The 15810-nt window shown below is 40.6% G+C and overlaps 1 protein-coding gene across 9 annotated transcripts in view; it reads left to right on the forward strand.

Moving 5' to 3' along the window:
* The window catches only part of LOC128931694 (uncharacterized), an 818901-nt gene that overhangs the window by 732231 nt on the left and 70860 nt on the right, over nucleotides 1-15810 (forward strand). For all 9 annotated transcript variants that reach the window (XR_013533632.1, XR_008480428.2, XM_078368202.1 and 6 more), the window contains 2 exons: nucleotides 2322-2468; nucleotides 6343-6590. The gene's annotated coding sequence lies outside the window, so the exon portion shown is untranslated. The remainder of the gene's footprint in view (nucleotides 1-2321; nucleotides 2469-6342; nucleotides 6591-15810) is intronic.

The following is a 15810-nucleotide window of genomic DNA, read 5'->3' on the forward strand; positions in this document are numbered from 1 at the left end:
GTTCAGTTCCATCCGGGAGCACATTGTTTGACTGTTTCTGAGATTTAATTATCTAAGTTACTATATCACCACTAAACCACACTGTGGTCTAGCCTTTTCAGTTTTGTAAACACAGACTCAACTCAGTTGTGTTCTAGTTTATTTTCACACCTTCTCTTTGGAAATAATAAAATGAATTAATATTGTACCTATCTTTCTGGGTACATGAATGTCAATCAATCCAAAGAATTTCATTTTCAATATTTTGGAGACTGGTTCAGATGAACTCTAAAGTACCTTTATAAATGGTAAGATTTTATGATGTTTTGGGTACAGTGTGATTTCTATGAAGGTTATTGATGAAATTTTAAGTGTCTTAAAGATAACCAAATAGAAATATGAGAAATCAACAATTAGCTCAAAGATTTCTTTGAGAAGACTCAAAGAGTATAGAAGCAAATATTTTAAATTTTTAAAAAATGCAACTATATCATGACACTGCTTCTAAACATTGGTGTTAGTCTAGGGACGAGCATGGTTATTGTCATATTTTTATTGATGCTATTTGAAACAAAAAAAAATGAGACTGGGTAAAGGTAATGATGACAATAAATAAAATTTTATCTTTGAATATAAATAAAAATTAGCTGACATTTATTTATTTTGTCATAAACTGCTTATTGAACTACTTAACTTACAACCACTCACAATGCAAGGTGCTGAAAATAGAGTTGAAAAAGATAAGATCTGTATCCTCAAGTAATTCACTGTTACTAGGGGGAACAGATCAGAAAAACACATGATAGCAATACAGATTAAAAAGGATGCTATGAGTGCATTCAACAAGCTAGGGAATCATGAGACAGGAGTGGGGGGTATATGAGCTATGCGGGGGAGATTTTTATACTAGTGGTGTGTATTTTGAATCTGTAAAAGATATATCACAAAATCATTCTACATTAGAATTTCTCCTTGAAGTAATTAAAATAACCAAAGTAAACAGTTCTCTATCAACTGGATAATTACTTCAAATAAAGGAAAGGCTAGGATCATAAGAGAACGAGAAAATAAAAATTAATGTACAATGCAATAAAATTATGTAGGAATATATGTTGTGAACTGAACGCAAGCCCGGGAATCTCGTCCAGCGAGAGGGTCCCAAACCTGGAAGAGAGCGTGCGCCGGAAAAAAAAGGAGAAAGAAAAAGAGTGAGGTCTGGAGGGCCACATGTGCTATGCCCATGCAGCAATTTTATTTTTGCAATAGGTTCCATTAGATAGTTTTCTGCTTAATGTTGTTTACATCATATCAAAATACTTAAGTCAAGTCACAAGGTAGGCAAGTTAAGCCCACTAAGTAAGTTATGCCCAGTAAGTAAGTTACGTCCAGTAAGTAGGTTACGCCCAGTAAGTAGGTTATGTCCAGTAAGTAGGTTACTCCCAATAAGTCAAGGTAAGTAAGTTACAGTTACACCCAGTAAGTTATGGTAAGTAAGTTACCAAGTGTAAATACTTAAGTTAACATTTTACAATGAAGGTAACAAGGGTCCAAAATGAACACAATCAAGCAATAAACCATAAGGAGCCAAAAGTGGACACAATGCCTCCCAAGTCCTCATATCCATAAAGCAATGTCTGTTAATTATTTAGAATAACATAGTCCCTTTCTCGGTTCCTGCTTTCCCTCAACTCGACTTCCCCAACCAGGGATCTCTGGGCTCAAGCTCACCGTATGGCGAGGCCCATTTCCTAGGGGCCTCACACGGGAGCGATCCCCACAGATCCCTCAAATATAGGACATTCTTACAACATCTTTCACTTGACAATGTGTTGGGAAATAAATACAAGGTCATCTTTAACAGGCAACACATAAGAAAAAGATAAGTTACATGTAGTGGATCTCTTACTAATTACAGACACATGATAATTTATCTGTAAGTAAATACAAAGTCATTTTTTCCCACAAGTCTATTTCCCAGAGTCCTACAAGTCTGAAAAATAGACTTCTCTTTTTAATGAAATATATACTTTTAACTATGAAAACGTAGACTATACTGTCAAATGTTTTCTATATAAAATCTCTGTTGAGGAATCCAAGCATGTGAAAGGAAAGGGAAAGGAAATGATTTTTTTTAATGTCTTTAGTAATGATTTAATAGGATAAGGGGAAGGAAGAGAGAAAAGTAATGGTAAAATTTAAGCTGATGTTTTAAGGAAAGAGATATGAAGCCTTAGCCAAAATTGGACAGAACAACATTGATTTGATTTTTAGAAGCTCACACAGGTTGAAATAGCTGTTTAGCTTATATAGTAAACACTAATTCTGGCAAATTTATTTTGCAGGTGACTAAACTGGAATAATACATATGAGATGTGAGAGTTTCCTGACCCTCTTGTGAGACTTGCCACAGAGAAGGTGTAGGGGATTGGCGGGAGCTTATTTTGCCTGGTTGCAGAGCTCAAACCCTTTGCAGGATGGGGAGCACGCAGGTGAGTGGGTGCAGGAGCCAGGGCGAGTGCCTTTGGGAGCCAGTGGCAGTGTCTGTTAGTTGCCCATGACCTGTGGAGCCCCAGAAGGCATGTGTTACAGTTAATCCTCTTTTAACAGTTGCTATCCACAGATGGCTAAGTGTTAAACAAGCTCAGTGGAGAGTCAGGGTGACATAGGTTCTGCCCTCTTAGTATCTGGGTTCTTGTCCAGTGTTCTGGAAGAATCAGGTCGCATGAATTTGAGGGATCGTGAACAAACGCAGAGGTTTTATTGTGTAATGGAGGTGGCTCTCTGTGGGTTGGGGGGCTGGAAAGGGGATTGAGTGGGAAGATGATCTTCCCCTGGAGCTCAGCTATCCCCAGTCGAACTCCTCTGACTGTCCAGCTGTCTTTACGACATTCAGACACTTCTTTTCTTTGCTTCTCTACCATCTCTCTCTATTTCTTGGCCCGCGGAGTTTGGGGTTTTTATAGGTACAGGATAGGGGGCATGGTGGGCCAGGGTGGTTTTGGAAAAAGCAACATTTGAGCAGGAAAACAGCAATAAGTGTTTTCATTTAGGGCCATGGGGTCCAGGCTTGCAGGAGAGGCCCTCGCCAGGGACTCTACCCTCCTGTCTCCTGTCTGTTTCACATACATTGTGGACTGCATGTAACTTTCCTTCCCAGTCTCCTGAATTTAATACATAACCTCAGGGGTAGCTTCACCATCATTAGTCAATGAAACAGGAATGTCAGAAAAGAAAAAAGAGCAGCTTTATAATGAAGAATGGATGTAATTATAGTTATTATTATGGAGAAAATGAGGCAGAACATGTTTAAAAGAATAAAAATATGATCAAAGATCAATTTAAAATACATTCTCATCTTGCCGTAAATACCACACAAAATATCTCTGAAAAAAATTTAATCACATATTTAGATTGGCCCATTTACTATTTTAGAAAGCCCTAATCCATTGCTGCCCTCAAAACACTCAAAATAAAGACACAAATTTATCTCACATAATCGTCATATACATATAGATGTTAACATTTACATCTCATTTTTCTAATCTGTAACATTTGAATAATAAGCCACTTATCCATTCCACATAGTTAATAACTTACGTGGATTTCAATTCTGATGTCTTTGCATGTTGCTGAAAATTTTTCCTTTATTGTATATGTTTTTACACACATTCCTTCCCACTCCTTTAGCCTTTCTTCAACACTTCAGAACAAAATACATTTCCATTTAATAAAATCTGTGTCAAAAACTATACTTAAAAGCAAAGGTGAGGGTGGTACAAAATCAAGCATGGATCCAGCCTCCCACCTCCAGTCTGCTCCCTCAATGGAAAGTATTTTGATATCTTGAAATAATAAATCTGCCTTGCCTATGGGGGATAAAGGTGGCAGTCTCCCATGAATTAACTATTTTTTTTTTTTGTAGGAGTGTTGCTCTATTGCCTAGACTGGAGTACAGTGGTGCAATCTTGGCTCACTGCAGCCTCTGCCTCCCAGGTCAAGCAACTCTCCTGCCTCAGCCTCCCAAGTAGCTGGGACTACAGATACACACCAACATGCCCAGATAATTTTTCTATTTTTAGTAGATACAAAGTTGTGCCATGTTGTCCAGGCTGTTCTTGAACTCCTGGCTTCAAGTGGTCTTCCTGCCTCAGCTTTCCAGTGTTGGAATTACAGGGATGAGCCACTACCCCCGGCCGCATGAGTTACCTTGTGTACAGAAGAGTCTGAAAAACATTCTAGTTGAGAGCCAGTACTCTTCTCTGCTAGAAAAATTTTAAAGTGTCTTTATTCATAAACGAGAGTAAAAGGATTTCAGGGATAAAGTCCGTCAGTGTGACCAGACAGGCATGAATTCATCCTTTAGCTTGGCCTGACTCCTTACGTTTCGTTGGCCCTGCCACCATCTGACCTGACCCCACTGAACAGCATTGGTCTTGCTATCAAGAAAACGTGATGAAGTAGACCCTGATAAAGCGAGGAAGTCTGTACCTGATTCAACCACAGAATGAACTCCTTGAAGATGTGGTTGCTCAGACCTTTGTGACGTTGAAGATACTGCCCAAATCTGCTAATTATCCCCAGGGCTCGTGGGTCTCTTAGGCTGTGTCATCATGTTACACGGTGTGTCCTGCAGTCCCCTTTTTTTGCACAGTGCTTTTGCTTGCGTTTTTGTTAGCCATTTGTCACAAGAGTCCTGTAAGATGTGCCAGCCATCATCGCTCTATTTTTACAAGACAGGGAGGCAAAAGAGACATGGATACATTAAACAATTTGCCCCTGGGCTCCAAGTCTTTGCCAGCCTGTTACACACGGTGTCACTGCAGTTGGCTGGAGGTGGAGGTTGCTGAACCTTGTCCCATTGTGCTTGCTGTCATGTTCTGGATTACACATCTCTGTTCAGGGCAAACGAGCACACGTAACATGAACGAGGTTTTGTCAGGCCTTTCTTCTACTGCAAGTCGGTTGGAAGGTTAGATGCCAAAATCTCCACATCTTTGAGACATGGGACTGGTCTCTGACTTCTCGTGGCTAATTTTAATTCTCTTAAAATTAGCGGAGAAAAATAAATGCAGAAGGTTCCTGTGGGTCTGGAAAGCATTAGTGGTAAATCTTGAGTGTAAAGCTCATATACACCACTTTCCCTTGTTGAACATCTAATCCAGCGATACAACACAGTCCCTGTTGTCAGGACTACACATCTGCTATCCACATCCCGGCAGGAGTTCCAGTTCTCTTGGAAGAGGACTCAGAGTCCCTGCAATATCCATTATGCCCTTGATATCATGCATGGGCATTTGCAGTAAATATAGCCAACTGACTTAGCTGAATGAAAACTGATCGCACTGTTCACTGTCCTGGAAATATTTGAAAATAAATGTAAAAAATACATAGGCCAAAATTGATATATTGGTGTCTCTTTATTTTCAGTGAATCTTTATTTAGCACTAATTGCAGTGAAGGCCCTAAGGTAAGTAATGAAAATGTAAAGAACCTGAACTAAACAAAGCGTTTTCGTGTAAGAGAAATCCTAATAGGAAAACAGATACATAAAACAGAATTGGCCAGGCATGGTGGCTCACGCCTGTAACCCCAGGAATTTGGGAGGCTGAGGTGGGCAGATCATGAGGTCAGGAGAGCGAGAGCATCCTGGCCAACATGGTGAAAATCCATCTGGATTAGAAAAATTTAAAAATTAGCCAGGCGTGGTGGCACATGCCTGTGATCCCAGCTGCTCAGGAGGCTGAGGCAGGAGAATCGCTTGAACCCAGGAGGCAGAGGTTCCAGCAAGCCTACATTGTGCCACTACACTCCATCCTGGGAAACAGAGTGAGACTCCTTCTCAAAAAAACAAACAAGCAAAAGAAATAGAATCAGTAGGAGCCTGGGTAATCCCAGCTGGTGTAATTTCCAGTCCAAGAGCAGAAGACCAGTGTTGCCACTCAAGTTGGCAGGCAGAAAGGAAAACGGGCAGATTCCTCCTTTTGCCACCTATGTTTGATGGCATTCACCTACATTCGAGGGGCAGTCTACTTTACTGGGTCAATTGATTCAGATGCTAATCTCTTCTGGAAACACCCTCACAGACATACCCAGAAATAATGTTAAATCTGGGCACCTTTTGGTACAGTCAAGTTGACATATAAAAATAAACATCCTACACATATAATCTAGGAATCTGGGTTGCAAAACCCAGGTCAGGAGGACCCATCAGTCACCGAGTGCCGGTATTCATGCTTCTGCGCAGTTTCCTGCCACACTGAATTAGGCTGACCTGTGTAACTTATAAGACATTGCAAGAATGATGGCGTGTGAGCTCAGGCTGAACATAAAAGATTTTGAGACTTCTGTCTTGCCCTCTTGTAGCACTCTCCAGGAAAAGCGACCTGCTATGTAACATGAAGACACTCCAGCAGCCTCACGGAGGTGGAGGGAAGAGAGACCACATGGTGAGGAACTGAGGCCTCCTACCAAAGCCAGCACCAACTTGACAGGCATGAAAATGGGCCACCTAAAAGCATATCTTCAGCCCCTGTGGACCCTTTAGATGACTGCAGGCCCTGCTGACATCTTGACTGAAACCTCATGAGAGAGCTAGGACCAGAGTGACCCAGGTAAGCTCTTCCTGGATTTCTGATTCGTAGAAACTGTAGGAGACAGTTTTGATAAACACCTTAAACCTCTATGTCATTAGGTAATCTATTATGCAGCGATTAATAGATAACAAATACAACCTCCGTGTTATAAATCAACGTTTTCCACATTGTACTTAAGAACACGGCATAATCTTTGAATTGCTGTCATAGTATTTGTGGTAAATCCAGTGAAGGCACACCGTTTCTAAATCCCCTCATCACCAGAAATTCAAACTGGTAAGATGGCTGGTCAGAGAGGTACAGTCTGCAGCCATACAGGGAAAAGTTTTCTGTCTGTTCGAATATTTAAGTCTGCCTTAATTGTGCTCTAACCTTTTCAAAGAGTCTGGAGTACTGGTGTGATTTTTTGAAAAATATTTGTTCCTGGTAGCTACGTGAGAATTTATAAAAGTACTAACATAGAGATGATTTAATGTTATTCCTGTAACATAATTCATATTCATTAAGAATAGGAGGAAAAAAGGAGAATTTACTGCAAGTGCTCAGGGAAAAGATCAGCATTCCAAGGTGTCCTCACGAGGAACGTGCTATGCGAGTAAACACTGTACATCCTGTGTGTCTCCATGGAAAAACGATCTGAAGCTAATCCACACATAAAAATAGCAGATGAGTTATAGCATTGAGTTAGTGTTTTGTAGGGAGTCTCTGACAACTTCATAAAGGAGGTGAGGTTTTTCTCATGCGTTTAACAGGAGACAGGTTTGGTTGCAAAACAGAAAGTTTGCCTTGAAATCTCAGATAATGTTTGCAATTGCTCAGAGGTGGAATAGGGAGAGCAGGTAGAATGTGGGTGTGTTGGTTAAGAGGGTGAGATGAGGATGCGTACATGTAGGTAAAATAAAATGAGTCATTCAAAGTATGGTGGAGTTAAGTGGAACTGAAAAACGTAGGCTGGAGGGGAAGGAAAGTGGGGATAGACGTGCGATCACAGCATGTCTAACTGTATGTAAGTGCAGAGAGAAGAACACCAAAGGTCTGGGTTTAGGGCCCAAAAAGGCATTAGCCCCTTAATATTCAAAAAAAAAAAAAAAAAAAAAACAAAAACTCACGGGAGTCAAGCTGTGTTTGCCTGGAAAAAGTAAGACACAGAGACAGACAAGGCCTCCTCCCCCACCAGTCAAAGCTACTATTCTACCTGTTTCCTGATTCTGACCCACATATATTCATGTATTTCATCATTATCTAATTCAAACATATATTCATTCAATTAATAAGCATTTACTGAACGTGTACTATGTAGCCACTGCTTGCATGGAACTCAGGTTATAGCTGGAAGCTAATGAGATCTGGTCTTACACTGTCTGTACATCTCCTTCCTCCCGTTACCACTCTGTCCTATCTTCAGCCTCATCTTCACTACTGATTTCTTACTTAATCATAACAGCTCTCAATAAAAATGTAAAAACGGAGACAAAATTATTCCTTACTCAGTATTTGTGGCAGGAGCTACTGCTGTTTTCTTCTCACTCTCAATTATCTGAAAGGAGGAATGATAGCATCACTTCCTCTTAATCCCTCAGTACTTACCACTCTGATTCTGCTCCCACCTCTGCAAGGAAACCACAGTGGACTTCTTTATGAGGTCATTTGTAAATTCGGTCCTGGAGCTCTATGACATTTAAAGCAGTTTTCCATAATTGCTTCCATTGTCTTCTAGGACTTCATTATCTCTTGTTTTCCTAATTCCTCCATGCTGCTTTTTCCGTGTCAAATGACGTTATCCACCCAGTGTTTTGCCTACAGTTTCACTCGATGCTCTTATTTCATTTCCACTGCATGTAAAGAGTAAACACATCTGAAGACATCATTTCAACTACAATCCTAAAGAATTCATCTTTTTGGTAAATTTTTGCTGAGCGCTCACTGTGGTTCAGGCCAGTTCTAGATGGTGGAAACAAAGAAATAAAGCAAAGTTCTCACCCTCATGGAGTTGATTTCCAGTCAGGGAAGCCATGAAGTAGAAAATGTGTCAAGAGACCATACATGCTGTGATAAATCACCGTATGACATCAGTGCTCTCAAATGTTTTTCCTCTCTTACGCCCAAATCATGTCTTTCCCACTACCCTAAACATTTCTCTGAATATATGACATACTCAGCATATTCCAAACTGAGTTCATCATGAATTCCCCTCTACCTGCCACCCCCTTAGAAGGTCTCTGTCGGGTCTCATTCTCAGGGACTTGAACATCAGGTATCCAGTCGCTTCAACTTTGATACATTTTCTGTAGTACCAGTGGTATCATTTTTTCTAAAATGTAATCATGTCTTTGCCTTACTCAAATTCTCCTAGCAGCTCTCCATGCGGGGTTAAACCCAGACTCCTTAGGATAGCAGAGAAAGCCTTCCTGCCTGTTGTCCCTTGTGTGTCCTTCAAGATACACTTTCTTGCCTTCAACTCTTTGCTCAAGCTCTTCCTTTTGCTAATCACATCCCCTCTCACTCAACCACATCTTCATTTAGCTAACTCCAACTTAGGCGTTCTTCAAGGTGCCAAGGTAATGTCTTGGAAGTATGAAGCGCTCTTTGCCTTTCTACTTGAGATCGGCATCCCCAAAGTCTCTCTCTTTTTTTTGAGATGGAGTCTCGCCCTGTCCCAGGCTGGAGTGCAGTGGCGTGATCTCAGCTCACTGCACCATCTGCCTGCTGGGTTCAAACAATTCTCCTGCATCAGCCTCCCAAGTAGCTGGGACTACAGGCATGTGCCACCCCACCTGGCTAATTAATTTTTGTATTTTTAGTAGATACGGAGTTTTACCATGTTGGCCAGGCGATCTCGATCTCTTGACCTCTAGTGATCTGCCCACCTCAGCATCCCAAAGTGTTGGGATTACAGGCATGAGCCACTGTGCCCAGCCCCTAGCATCTCTTTATATTCCCTTAACACTCAGGAACTTATCTTGACAGTTTCCTGCATCTTTCCCCCCAAAGTATAGTGCAATGCTACCCTTAGAGGAAGTTTAATAGTTTGCAATTATAAACGAGTTTAGTACATTGCTAACTCACAAGGTAGGCAAGCAAATCAATACGTCATCCCAATATTATGCTGACTTACGTTTTCACATGCTCACAGGAGTTGTGCTGTTGGAATATAGCAGTTCCCCGAGTAACAGTTTCACTTTCTGCAGCTTCGGTTACCCACAGTCGATAGCAGTCCAAAAATATTAAATGAAAAATTTCAGAAATGAACAGTTGACAAGTTTCAAATTGCACACCGTTCTGTGCAGCATGCCCTCCTGCTCTACTCTGCCTGGGACGGGAATTACCCCTTGTCCAGTGAATTCAGGCTGTGGACGCTCTCCACCCATGAGTCACTCTGCAGTCATCTCTGTGAGCAGATCAGCAGTTGAGATATCACAGTGCTTGTTTTCGAGTAACTCTTATGTTACTTGATAATGGGCCCAAAGTGCAAGTATTTAATAAGGAAAGAGAAAAGAAACATCCAATGCTGAGGTTGCTGAGATCCACGGTAAGAATGCATCTTCTTTACTTGAAATTGCAAAGGAAGAGATGAAATTCAGGCTCGTTTTGCCGTCACACCTCAAACCACAAAATTACGGCCACAGTGCATGATAAGTGCTTAGTTAAGATGGAAAGACATTAAATTTGTGGGTGGAAGACAAGAATAGAAATGTGTTCCAGTTGATGATGGTTTCAGGCGTTCTTTTGGGGGGTGGGCTTGGAACTTATGCCCTTTGAATGAGCACAGACTACTGTCGTTTCTTGCATTGGTATTCATACACAGCCCTGTGCTCTTCTGCGATTTTAAATTTGCTGAAGTGGTAACTCAGGGAAGTATCCTCTTCAAGTCAGCTGCTGGGTAAGGTGGTTTTGTTTATTCTCAATTCTCCTTAAGAGTAGAGCAGTGTAGTTTCCATGTGCAGCCATCTATTTTTCATCCAAGGGAAGCTCGTTAGGATACTGTAAATCATTGCTCAGCAGCCATACCTGTCCCTCGCGTGCTGTGGCGTGAGCCTCTCTCATCGTGTCTGCACAAATAAAAACAAAGCAACTGCTCATGTTTTCTCTCTGAAGCCATCTGTCATCTTCCTCAACTTAATTTATGCTCCCTGTATTTATTGGAAAAGGGAAGAGGAGAAGTAATCTGCAGAACATGATTTAAGAGAAAGTAATCTTTAAACTCTTCACTATTTACCTACCTCCAACATCCTTTGCACGTTCAGGTCCATCCAGGAGCACATTGTTTGACTGTGGTGTGACTCTTTCTCATCAGCAGCAGTCAAGCTGTCTGAGTTAAGTATGTCTGAGACTTCACTCGTAGCCAATGGTCCCAGTGTCTGGTGGAGACAGAGGGACACAGGCATTGTCAGCTATGGCTGAAAAGTCGATCCTGAGCTGACTTTATATTTCAGGGCATAAAAAAGAGAGAGATTGTGGCCCTTGGCAAGATTGAGTTTTGTGGAGACCCCACCCCTACCCCACAGCAAGACTACAAAAAAAGCAGTGTTCTTTGGAGACTCTGAACGCTCACTCAAAGGCATACTGCTGTGCAGCTATTTTGTAAAAGCCGAGAAATGGGAAACGATCATGTTCCGAGGTAGGTGGAGGCTGTCTGGGCTCACAACCAGGCTGCACTTCCTTAGGAGGAATGATTACCCTGCCATGTGGCACACTCTGGAGAAGAATGGTGGAAGAGGTGGCTATGAACTAAGTCATACAGAAGTAAATCAGGCCAGATACTAATGCAAAAACTCTCTACTATTTACTCACGATTCACTCATCAAATATTTTTTGAGTACTTACTTTCTGCCAGGCACTGTTGCAGTGCCGGGATAAATGAATGAACAAAACCAACAGCAGCAGTAACAATCAGTTTTTATGATGCACCCTTCCAGCAAAGGGGAAAACATACCAAATCAGTGATACAGTACATTAGAGAGGAGCGGGTGGTACAGAAACAAACAGAACAGGATGGAGGGAATCAGGCGGGCTAAGAGAGGGACTGTCATTTTAAATAGAGCAACACTGAGAAGGTCGCGACTGAGCGGAGAGTTGAAGGATAGGAGGCGAGCTATGAGGCTGTTTGGAGGAAGGTGTTCCCTGCAGGGAAACAGTGCAAAGGTTCTGAGACAGGAACATGACTATAAGGTTTGTGAAGCACCTAGGAGAACAGGCCAACAGAGCAGCCTGGGCCAGGAGGAGCGGTACAGGAAATGAAGATGAGGAGGTAACAGGCCAGCAATGAGGACAGACAGTGCAGGGTCTTCTGGGCCATTGTAAGGACCTCAGCTTTCTCGCTGAGAGTATTGCAGAGACATCTATTTAAGAATTTTGAGCAGTGGGGTGGCATGAGACGATTTCGGTGTTTACAAGACTATGTGTTTGCCACATTGAGAATGGTTTGTAGGAAGATTGTGGTAAGTTTTGGTCACTAAGGCACTGAGAAATCCAAGTTATCTTGTTAAATCCTTTTAGCAAAATTGGTATTATTATCTATTTTATAGATGAGGAAACAGAAAGGGGCAATCGCCTGAGCAAAGTTACCTAACTAGCAAATGACAGATGTAGGACTTACGCTGTGAAGTAAGCAGTAACGTCTGTTCCCAAAGCCCTATAGCAATGTCAATTCTGGTTTAACTGCGCTGAGGCTCAGGGTTACCAATGGAGTGTTGTGTGTGTCAGGGATTCATCAACCCGTTTTCTACAGAAAGAAGAAAGGGTTCTCTGCCTCTCTCCATAGATGTACCTGCAGAGTGCCTTGTTCTCCTGGCAAGGATTCCTGTATCGTTGAAGAGGCAGAACCCTTGTTACGTTACTGCTACCAGCAGAGTTGACATCTTAATAATGTCCTGATGATAACCCCGTACTGTTTCTGACAGATACAGTAGTTTTTATAAGCAAATAGAAAAAGTGATCAAACTAAAGAAAAGCAGGGACCACAGGCATAATCAGTGGGTTTTGGTGAAGGCAACTTATTGAAGTAAATCCTCATGATTCCTGTATCCGTTTTTTTTTAAAAAAAACATAATATCCCTCCTTTTCACTAAGAAATATGTAGAAATGCTTGCAGGGAAAGATCAATAAAGTTAAAATCAAATACAAAAACGGAAATCTGCAAGGTTTGGTACCTGCCCTAGAACCAAAAAATTGAAAAGAATTGATAGACTACGACTTGTTCTCACTCATCAAAGCAGGTGAGCCCTCACTTTAAGATATGCCTCAAAAGGCAAAGATACAGAAATCTTTTCGGCAAATTTATTTGATTATAAATGTTACAATTACCTGAGGAGGTAATTTAGAGGATATTGTTAATTTGCCAACTTATTTGATTATTTAATTGCCAACATTAGTTTCCAAACCATTTAAATTCCAGACTTCCTGAGTATAATCAGATGTGATTGGACATGACTTTCTGAGCTTGACTTGCCAAGAATATTCCCCTGTTACTTACCTGGCAGCAGATGACCAAAATACAGGCTCTGCCCTTTTCTTCAGGTAAAAGTCAGGTGTCACAGATCATCATAGAATTCAAAAGAACTGAATTTCAGAAATGTTAAAACTCATTTGAGTGAAGGAAATCCCAAAGTTTATTTAAATCATCTAAGGCTCACAGTCTGTATCCACGCACTACCACATGCATCTGTTTTGCCTGTGTGATGTGGAGCATGAGAAAATAATTAGTACCGTTCCAAGATTTGGCCTCATACAGAGAAGAACATCTGGGTAATCGATTTATTAACTGAAAGAATCTGAATGTTTGGGTGGAAAGAATTGTTCCTGTTCTTTGATTAGAAGAGTGGACTTGAAGTCATTAGAGAGAAGTTTCTTCTCATTAAAGTTTCAGTGTGACCTATTTTAAGCTTGACTGAAAAATACATAATAGTTCCATTTGAAACTGGGACTACAGCAAATCAACATCCCAGTAAAGTGCCTGCTTATACACAGATGCCATAAAGATTCCTAAGAACATTGACACCTTTCAGTTTATAGCATCTGAATGGAAACACACTTGTATGCGAGATTGGTTAAATAGGTCTCATTGCTTTGTAGTCACACTGTACCTGGCTTTGTGCATTTTACTAAATTCTTACCAAATTATTTTATCAAATTCAAAAAAAACTGTCTTTGGTTCTGATTCTGTCGTGGTGCTCAGGAAACTGTTCTGCTGTTTTATTTTGACTGCCCTCTGGAGATGGCTTTCAGCAGTTCATCTGCACCAATTTATTGCACATATTTTGTCCTTGTTTCTTACTGATTCAAAGCTACAGGCAGTTGTTTTCAGGTATGCTTCTATCTTAAGTATTGTGACCCATCTTTCAAAACCATTTTACAAAGACCAATGCTGTTGGATTCCTGAATTATGACGCTATTTTTTCAACTGCAGAAACACTAGCTATTGAAATTATGACGAGCATTACTTCATTTGATTAACTCTCATTAAATTCCATTGAGAAGCCATAATGAGTGAGTGGCTTGATGTTCTATCATTGAGGTATCTAATTCATTTTATTAATCAAAAATACACATTAACCTGATATAATTTTTTTTGTTTCATTAGACATACATGCAAGTATAAATACCCCTAGTCTAGGCACAGCTCATATGTAAGACAGTTAATTCTTGAAGAAAAAGCATGTCTATTTGTGTGTGCTTATTTTATCTATCTGTCTATCCATATGTAGATACTATATAATCAGGTATAGATCTAGACATACAGCTAACTAGATGGAGGTCACTTATGTCTGAGAAAAAGATAGGGTCTTATAGTAACATGGGCAGTGCATTTCTGTTCTCCTGAGTGAATGTCGCCATCTCATTTTTACCTGTTGGATCCAGGCTCTGGGTTACTAACATAAGTCTGTCAGTCTCAGAGGCTACGGTATAAGGTTTCCTTCAGAGGGAAAGACATAGTAAAACATACATTATCTTATTGCTGCGAATTAGTTAAAAACGAATTAATCATTTCTGTCAGTAAATTCTTTTCCTCTACCTGTTCCCACCTCACAGTAATATCCTTGAGGCCCTCATCTTCCCAATAGGCATTGGGTAGAAAAAGAGGAAAATCCTGTTATAACTATTTTAATATTTAGGTCTGGCAGCTATTCTAAAGAACATAGTAGAAAATGAAACACAGAATCTTCATTAATTTAATTATGATTGATTTGGATTGTGCAACTAGTTCTCAAACTCTCATTTCTTTTATGCCCTGTTGGAACAAGCTTACAAAAGAAAGATCATTGGCAGTGATATGGTTCAGCGGTGTCCCCACCCAAATTTTATCTCCAGTTGTAGTTCCCATAATCCCCACGTGTTGTAGGAGAGACCAGGTGGAGATAATTAAATTGTGGGGCAGTTTCCCCCATGCTGTTGTTGTGACAGTGAGTTAGTTCTCATTAGATCTGATGGTTTTATAAGGGGCTTCCTCTTTTGCTGGGCACTCATTCTTCTTCCTGCCGCCGTGTGAAGAAGGATGTGTTTGATTCTCCTTCCACCATAATTGTAAATTTCCTGAGGTCTCCCCAGCCCTGCAGAACTGTGAGTCACTTAAACCTCTTTCTTTTGTAAATTACCGAGTCTCACGTATGTCCTTATGCAGCAGGAGAACAGTGTAATACAGGCAACCAGTTAACAATTTTTTTAGCATGTTGTCTCTAGTTATCCCTGGTGTTCAACTATAGGAGTTCAACTTATATTATTATGTCCTGGTAATGCACTTTTAACACTGTATTTATTAAACTATCTGGTTTTCTTTCAGAATCCCAATATAAAAATAACTGTTCCTTTTATCAACTTTGATAATTCAGAAAATTGGCTATAAATGTGTTAGGGGATAAGAGATAGGCATGAAGAATAAAGATTATAAACACCAAATTGCCTGGGGAACATTAAAATAGAAATAATAAAAATCACACTATTCTATAACCAAATCAAGTTCTGATGGAAAGAAGCACATAACTGATTGCCTTCTCATTAGAACAACAGAAAATCCGTTTTCCTATTGGGCTCTAATTGAGAAGCCAGATGGAGGCTGGCAGGCAGAGTGGCATTCCTGGGACACACAGAACCGCAGGAGGCAGTGAGCAATAGGTTCATATTTCTATTTGCATATAGCGAGAACTGCATTTGACAGCAAGAACAGATTTCCCAAACCAAGCGTCTCCCAGAAAACAAACATATATTCCTCTGGTAGACAGCAGACCGCAACTTCTCTTTCAAC

This window comes from Callithrix jacchus, chromosome 4, assembly GCF_049354715.1.
Source record: "Callithrix jacchus isolate 240 chromosome 4, calJac240_pri, whole genome shotgun sequence".
NCBI lineage: Eukaryota > Metazoa > Chordata > Mammalia > Primates > Cebidae > Callithrix > Callithrix jacchus.